A 9,158-nucleotide genomic window follows, 5' to 3' on the forward strand; every position below is an offset into this window, starting at 1 on the left:
CATGTGTGTGTATTCATATTATCAGATTTTTACTACAGACCAATGAGAAAGGTGAAGCAAAGGTTATTTCTCTCAAATTACTGACAAAAAGCTCGAGGTTCAGAGAGGTTCTAGGAGAGGCAGCGGAGGTGGTAACTGTGACTGCGAATAAGAAAAAGAGTGAAAGCTCTGTATAGATATCAAAGTGACATTGACAAAAGACCACTATAATAAATTAGCATTCCCATCTCCACTGACTCAATCAGCAGGAACGAATTCACAGGGCAGGTAGAAAACAGAATGCAGAGGGTCCTGCTACAATTTATCAAGTAACGACTACCAGAACCTTATTTTTCAAAGACAAACAAATCGAAACAACAAAAGAGCAATAGCTTTTACTTTTCCTTAAATATATATATTTTTAATTTTTCAGTGACGGTGGAGCAATCTGAGCGTGGCTTCCTCTGTGTGTCCTTAGTTGTAGACCTTCTGTTCATCTAGTCTTCAGGCGGTTCTGTAGTTCGGTGGTAATCTCGATGTGGTTGTGAGAGGAGGCCAGCACAGCGGTGGCCAACTCCACCATATTGACTGGAACTCCCGCTATTTTACTTTTCAAAGGATCTATACCTAGTAAGTGACAGGGCCCAGAACAGGCCTCAGATCGCCTTACGCTGAACTTGTGCATCCCCCAAAAGCTTCCCGGAATCGTGTACCTTGCGTCTGGCTTTGAAAAGAAATGAGTCTCTGTGTGTGTTTTAAAATTGGGACTACCCCCCTAGGAGTTCCCAAAGGTCCAAGGACTTGGCCACACCATGCAAATCCAGAGATCAAAAGGGGATCAGACAGTGTTCAGCATTTATTTCCTTTTCTTTCTTTCCTATCTCTTTTTCTCTCCATTTTTCTTTGTAAAGTGTTTTTTTTTTTCTTTTCCTCATACAGTAGAGTGCTAGTCAGTAATTCAAACAAAAGGAAAACATAAATGGTACTTCAGTATTAAGTCCTGGGGGACTTAAGTGATTTATATTCTCTTTCTTCAGCAATATTTGCTATAAAGCTACTGAAGGTAATATTTAGAGGAAGTGGGTATTTTGCCACAATTTCACCTCTTAATCCTTAGAGCATTTCCTTGATATCTATCAGCAGTTCATAAAGACTTTAACACTTTATGAGCAATATGTCGACTTCCCTTTACAATGGCAAGGAAAAAAATAAAAATAAACTCTCATTGAAGAGGACTACAATGTCTCCCCATATGAAATTGGGTAATAAACCAAATAAAATAGGAACAAAAATGGAAGTAGATTCTAGTTTGTTTTCACATACTGTGCTCCAGGTCTGTACACTGGGAAGATTTATTTGATTTATTTGCTTCAGTCTTTAAAAAAAAAAAAAAAAAAAAAAAAAACTGCAATGGAATTTTTGTCAACCTGTATCAAGGATATTAACTGAAGACGATCATTATTGTTTTGAAATATTAGTGGGGGGGGGGAGGCAGAGAGATACAGTAGTGTCACACTGTTTATTTCTGAAGACTAAAAGCATTTCTACAATGTCCACTGGAATAAGTTATAGAGTTCAAATTTTTTATAACTCCCAGACCTGACATTTATATTTTTTTAAGAGTTGATTTTATAGGAAATCAAAGTAGAGAAATCTGGAACATTTGATATTGAATAAAAACCTTAAGCTCAGGAATAATACTTTAAATGTATGTATCTCCAAGTTTAAGGGGGCAATTTACTTGACAATAGGTCTTTGAAAGGGTGCTGATTTAATATAGCTTTTTTCCCTCCTCTAGCTGCAGTCATTTATGTGGTTTGGCCATTTATTTTCAAATGTCTCAACACCATCTATGTGATATGATTTTTTATTCAACTCACTTCTTTAAGAATATAAACATTTGTTTTAAAAGGGAACTCTCTCTCTCTCTCTCTCTCTCTCTCTCTCTCTCTCTCTCTCTCTCTCTATATATATATATATATATATATATATATGTTTTTAAATGATTTCGATTGCCATAAATACAAGGTAAACTTAGAAATAAAATGAATGAATACAAAACAATGTTCTTACCTTCTAACAAGGCACTTGGAGTCTACTTAAGGCTATGAGCCTGAGGCCAGCATTCCACTTGTTAGAGAGATCGAGGAATGTTCTCTCTTGACATAATCAGAGGGTTGAAAGAGAATTGGAAAGCAAGTAACTTTCCCACCATGTGATTCAATGATATTTATTCTCCATGTCTGTGTTCTACCAGAAATCACCACGGGGTACACCACCTGCAGCATGGCAAATGCTAGCGTCTCCTGACAAGTCTGGGAACCAAAGGTGGAATTCCTTTCAGAGGTTCACCTTCTTCAACTGAAAGATGGAGGTAGTAACACCTGCATTTCCAAATGGTTGTGTTAAATTGAATAGCGTTCTGTAAAATTACCCATATACACTTGTTGCTCAATTAATTCTAGTTACTATCAACCCTTAGAATTTGTCCTTTTATTCTAGCTATTCTATAAAATTAAGACTCTGTCTATTTCAAGCTCCTGTCCTCACTCTTTACATATTTTTTTCTTCATACAGAGATCTACTTTAACTTGTGTAATTTACCCCTCATTTTCTCTAGAACACTTTGATGCTTTTTGAGGAAATTACATCCAATATTCTCTGCCTGTTCTATTGAAAGCTACTTTGGCAAAATAAATAGAGAGATGAATGAAAAAAATACTAATAACATGATAAAATACAGGGTAACCACCTCTCGATAGGGGAAAGTGGAAAGATTTTGAGAGCAATAAGATTCTGCTCATAAACAAAACTTTGAAATCACATCATTTGGGCGTGAGATCGTGAGGAAAAATAAGTTTCTCTTCTTAAGGTAAAAACAGCTTTAAAGTCTCATTAGACTCTTTTAAAAAGGCTTCTTGAACATCAAATATTTTCCAAAACACTCCATCGATTTAAGTGTAAATTAATCAGAAACGCATGGTTTCCATTTCCCGTAGAATACACATGGACTTTTACATCCAGACGCAAAACGCCTTTCCTGTTTCCCATCACTTCAAAATTTTGAAAGGGTACTTTAGATGCTCAAGACTGCTCAAAAGTGCTAAGCCTTGCCCTTGATTTTTGCAAAGCATGAGAAGTGGTGTCTTTGGCATGAGATTTCTTTGGTCTTCCCTATGAATACTAAAGAAATGTGCTTTCTTAGAATTCCTAACAGAAAAGAAGTTAATTAATGAGCAATGTGACCTTGGTAATCTTTCTAGACCAGAGAAAGATTTCTGGCACAGCAGAAAAAGCAAGTGTGTTCAAACCTCTCAGGTCGGTTTTCTGGCTTCGACTCTGACTGGCTGCTTCAGGTTTCCTCATCTGAAAAATAGAAGTACCTGACACCTTCTATTTATCTTGCAGCTTGCTGTAGGATAGATATGAGATGATAAATCAACAAAAATGTATTGAGCACCTCGCCTGTGCTACTGGGATTCAAAGAAAAATGAACAAAACACTGCTTTCTGGTCTTCAAGAAAACTCCTACCTCTGGAGGAAGAAAGCACTCTGGTAATTTACTTTTTGGAGCTCGTCTTTGGGAGGGGGTGATGAGGGTGAGGGTAAAGGCTACACAGATAGTGCCCCCTGCCTGAGGGGAATGGGAATGGCTGTGTAAACACTCAGGTACTAAATTATAAGGCACTGACAGAGCAGATGGATTCTCATTGATACGTGGCATCATTATAATTATTAATTCTACTAGTATTATTACTACTATCATGCAAATCACCATTTGGCATCTGAATTGTTTTTGTGATGTTCACTCTTAATTGCGTCAGTTGGAAGATTTTTTTTTTCAACTGTTCAGCTTTTAGTGTGTTATCTTCACTGTTCTATTTCTGCTCTAAAAGATTGAGTTTCCCGATTTTGTTTCTTTTCACTTTGTTGTGCTGTCCTCTTTCCTCCCTCTGTCTTTTCCAGTGAAATCTGTTATTCTTGTTCAGCACCCCACACCAATCTGCTGGGCCATCTGATTTTTCTAACTCCAAATCTGGGTCTATTTCTAGCTAACTGTTGACAACAATACCATATTTATCTTTGCAGTCATATTCATTTGTTCATTACCTTAAATAATACAATTTCTAAATGCTGGCTATGTCTCAGGCTTTGGACTAGGTTTGGGAGACACAGATAAGGATAATATAATTTCTACTTCCAAGGAGTTCAGAATCAATTTCGTGAGGGTGGCAGACAAATAAACATAAAATGATAGAACAGTGTGTTCAGCCTCCTACTGCAGATATGAGCAAGGAGTAGCGGAGGCATAGAAATGGGGCCATGAGGGAAGATTTAAGAATATAAGTCATATCTGTGATCCATCTGAACAGATATGATGGCCACTGTTCATTTAGAAGTAACCTAAGAGAGGAAGAAAGCCATTTCTCTATGCTCAGGGTCTGTTCAACAAGCTGACCCAAATCGCACCCCTGAGCAGAGACCAAACCTAGTGGCAATTCCAAAGAGTGTCTGGGGCAGGGCTTGAGCACCTCTACAATTACCAATATCACCTTTAAGGTGCATCTCCAAATAGGCATACAATCTGTGTTAAATAAAAGCGTTCTTGCTATGCAAATTTAGGTTCTAGGCAAGTCCTCACAAGATCCACATCCTCTTACGGTGACCTAGACATTTCTGGGTCCAGATTTTTTCCCCTTAGACCTTCTCATGTACAAGTCTGATCACGCTCTAGTTGTCAAGGTCCATGGCTTCCACATAATTGGATAAAAGAAAGATTTCCAGCAGACTTCATCAGCAGGGAAATGAGTATGGGGCTGATGCACTGTTTGCAGAGTGCTTCTTCTCTGAAGCCTCAGCTGGGTGAGGACTCACCTACCAAATGTTTTGGACAGTAGTATGAAGCCTAGTGGCTAGCCCTTTTCTCTGTCTAGATTCCAGCACTCCCTTGACGGAAAACTGATCCTAGAGCCTATTTCACCAGAGAAGGACGCGAGCCCTCCTTCTGAAAGGTTCCTGGCCCTAGCCCCCGCTTCTTTTTTACATTTATGCCTTAAGGATCCCATGATTTCTCCTTTAGGTCATTAAATGCAAAGTATGAATCTATATTTTGTTACCAGATCATGAGGCTAAAGCCAGCTTCCTTCTAACATTAGCTGTTTTTAATCTCTTATAAATTCAGGAAAGAATGTGGTTGAATGTGCAGGGTATAGCTTGTTTAGAACGTGATGATTTAAAGATGAAAGTCTGGTGTGCCTGGAGCTCAGAACATTTGGGAGAACAGTGGATGCAACCGTGTAAAGCGCTGATGGAGGTGTGACTGATTGGCTTGTGCAATAGAGACTGGCACACATGTAAGAGGGGCCTCGCTGTGGGGGTCCCGGGACACCTGTTTTTTGGACATCTGCTCTTTTTATAGAGCGCCAAAGGGCTCACCTGAGAGAAAACAAACATGTATACTGAAAAATAGACATTGCTTTTTTTTGCTGTTGCATTTTTTAACACAGCAACCCTGTGAGTTAAACATTCTATACAGCACACAACACTTTACACACAAAGAGTGTATGAGACTCGAGTTGATAACCGCCAAACTGGTTAACCAGCTGGCTGGTCTAACCCACAGAACCAGTAATGTGTCCAGCCAGGTTCGAAAGGTTTGAAAGCACATTTATATGACTTCAAATACTCTTTTCTACAGTCATCACAGCCTCTACCCCCAAATAAGGGAGTTAACATTTTAATTTTTAAACTTTTACTAAATTTATTGGGGTGACATTGGTTAATAAAACTTTATAGGCTTCAGGGGTACAATTCTATAAAACATCATCTATATTTTGCACTGCGTTCACCACCCAAGTATCCTTCCATCACCATATATATTTGACCCCCTTGACCTTTTTCAAAGAACCGAGAAGAGTTTAGTTTGACTGCTGCCAGCAGGACAAATAGATAATGCTGCTTAAGTGAGAGTAGAAAGATGAACATAGGCCTAATCAGGATTTAGAGAAGTAAAATACATTTCTCTCTACAGTTTCTTCATTAGAAAAATTAGGAGGTTATTGTAGAGCATAAATAGGATAACATATGCCAGTCCATCCCTAGAATGCCTAGCAGGATATTAAACATTCAATAATAAGAATATCTATAATGTAGGGAGGAGGCAAGAGAATTAAAATGTTAATCAAGCCACAATCAGAGACCGCAATATGCAGACCAGCCCTGCAGCCAGGCAAGAACAAAGGGAGATTTCTGCTGAGATTGCTAACAGCCCATTCCCCCCACCCAGAGCAAGGGGAAACAGGAACCAAGAGTCATTCCCTGTGGCTAAAACCATGGGCAACCTATGGATTAAAGGCTGGGAACTGCCAGCAGGCCTTTTGCTCTACATATTCTTACCTTTTCATACCACCTATTATTCCCCTTCCTCACTGTATGCCCATATCCCATATCGAAGGAAATGGGAAAAGAAAATAGACTGAATTCTCAGAACACTCAGGGTCCCTCTTAGTGCATTTACTATGTCTCTCTCCTGTCCCTCTTACTCTCTGCCTCTGAGAGGAGACCACACTCTGTCTGTGGAGTGTTACCCCTTTTCTAATAAACTTTCCTTTTGACTCCAACTTGGGCGTGTGTGTTGATTCTTTCTACACTCTCTGCCGAAGGACTTGGGGAAATTTGCCCTGTCCTGCATCACCTATAACCATTTATTATCATGTTCTAGTCCAGGAAAGTGATTATATGCCTTATGTAATTTCAAGGAAGAATACAACCTGGTGAAAAATAAGGTATTCCCTGCTGAGGCACAATGAGATAATTTTAGGAAAGAAAGTCAGAATACCATTATGCGAGAGGAAAAAAAAGAAGAAGAAGAAGAAGAAGGAAGAGGAAGAGGAGAAAGAAAGAGGAGGGGGGGAGGAGGAAGAGGAGGAGGAGGAGGAGGAGGAGGAGGAGGAGGAGGAGGAGTAAGATTAGAAGAAAAACTGAACGACATACGACATACTAATCCTCCTTCGTCAACTCACCTACTCCTCCTTTTCTGTTATCTTATTCCTTTCGATCTTCTATCTTTGCATTACTGAATTACTAAAAAGACTTCGACTCCTTACCCCTCCTCCTCCACGCCTCCTCCTCCTTACCCTCCTGCCTCCGCTTCCTCCTACTTGCCGTCCTTCTTCCTTGCCTTCCTTCCTTCTTTCTTCTCCTGCCTTTCTTTAGGAAGGAGGAGGAGGAGAAGGAGGAGGAGTTTTGGAGAAAGCAGGAGTCACTCTTATATATCCCTGCTTGTGTTTCCTACTAGAAGATACCAGAAAAAGTTTGAGGGTACATCAGAATATATGAGAGCACAATTGTTTTTTTCTGATGTTGTTGTCTTGCTCAGATTTTTCAATAATCCTCACTCCAAAAATCTGTAGCACACAAGATCTGCTTTGAAGAAGCCCCTGGGGCTGCATTAGTGAGCCAAACTCCAGAACACTGAAATAATTCAACCAAGACAAGACGTATTATTAGACTGAGCAGATATGAGGTACAGGGAGTAAATGTGCTATTGTCAGAAAATGAAAGCAGACTTTTTCTAGACTGCATTAATTTGGATCTGAGTACCAAAATGTATTTTGTTCTGACTTGGTATTGTGAAGACTACTGAGGTAGTCATTAGCTTAATGATTTTCCCCTGAGCCATATTTGCAGAGAGAAGTGACAACTTGACATATAATGACCTAGGATCTGGTCATGATTTTTTTCAAGTGTTAGTTATATAACTTTAGGCTCAGAGTCAGAAACCTTATGCAATTCTTTTCCTATAAAACGAAGAGGTTTAACTAGATGATTTCAAAGAGCCTTTTTGGCTCTAAAAGCTTGTAACTCTGTAACACCGAGGAAATAACATCGTCTCACCATTATTGCAAGGCTCAAATAAGAGAGCTGATGTGCTCGGAAATATATGAAGGGCTATACAAATCTAAATAGTAATAGCGGAATTGTGCCTTAACCTTGGACTCCAGTACCAAGGAGTTAAACAAGACCTTGAAGTGCATTTGATTTCTTAGTCTCAAACACCAGAATGGTGTTTGTTATGCAGAATCAAAATTATCTTGTTGGCTTTTAAAAAAATACAGGTTCTCCTTGGAGAATATGATTTAGTTGGTTAACCATGGAATCGAGTCCATATTTACAAAGCCACATGCAATTAAGGATCCTGATTCTGTTTGGGAACACATAATGTTTAGTTCTTCTTGAGCTGTAGTGTATGAGTTCCCTCTAGAGTGAGATAATAGTGGTTTAAAAGTAGGAGATAACAGTTACTTAGTAGTTATTTTATCTATTCTATTCTATTCTATTCTATGCACTCCTTTGTTTATTACAGCATTATTCACAATAGACAAGACATGGATACAATTCATATGTCCATCAACAGATGAAGGAATAAAAAAGACGTGGTCTATATACACACAATGGAACATTATTCAGCCCTGAGAAAGAAGGAAACCCAGCCATCTGCAACCACTCAGATGGACCCCGAAGGCACATTCCTAAGTGAGTAAGTCAGAGAAAGACAAACACTGCATGGCATCAGCTATCCTGCATGTAAAAAAAGTCAAACTTGTAAAAACAGAGGAGAATGGTGGTCACCAGGGGCTACTGAGAAGGTCATATACTAGACTATATTTAAGGTTGAGGATACCGAATTTAGATTGCACTTTTTAACTTATTTACCTATTAATTGTGTATCATCTAACTTCTCTGAGCCTCAGTTTTCCCTAAAGGATGCCAACAATAGCCCTTCCGTCCATAGTACCTTAATAATTAAAGAGACCCTGTATATAAAAAGACTAACGGAGTGTATTCTAATGTTAGCTTGCTTCCCTCTTTACTACCCTTTAAAATATCATAGCTCTGAGGGTATTGGCAAAACACAATGCTACAAAATAATCATATTATTAGTAAATACATCTCTGAATTGCATAACAGGTGTTTAGATATCTTACCACCTGAATGGATGCCAATGCATAAGTTTGTTTGCAGGTATCTGCTTCTCTCTCAGAGAATAAGTGTTTAGTGGGTGGCATTCGGGTGAGTAAAATTACCTTCTGTTATTGTTAGCTTGTTTTAAAATTTAGGGAGATATGCCCAAATGTATGTCTTGTAGGAATTTCGCCTTACTATTTAGCTATATTTAT

The 9,158-nt window shown here is 38.8% G+C and overlaps 1 long non-coding RNA gene across 1 annotated transcript; it reads left to right on the plus strand.

The window, feature by feature from the left end:
* The first annotated feature begins 2,130 nt into the window (after positions 1 to 2,130).
* LOC107513748 lies at positions 2,131 to 8,387 on the plus strand. Its single transcript, XR_001597624.2, has 3 exons — positions 2,131 to 2,353; positions 3,388 to 3,534; positions 8,345 to 8,387. It is a non-coding gene; the product is annotated as an uncharacterized LOC107513748 (long non-coding RNA).
* The last annotated feature ends 771 nt before the right edge of the window (positions 8,388 to 9,158 follow it).

Source organism: Rousettus aegyptiacus, unplaced genomic scaffold (assembly GCF_014176215.1).
Source record: "Rousettus aegyptiacus isolate mRouAeg1 unplaced genomic scaffold, mRouAeg1.p scaffold_m13_p_14, whole genome shotgun sequence".
Lineage (NCBI taxonomy): Eukaryota > Metazoa > Chordata > Mammalia > Chiroptera > Pteropodidae > Rousettus > Rousettus aegyptiacus.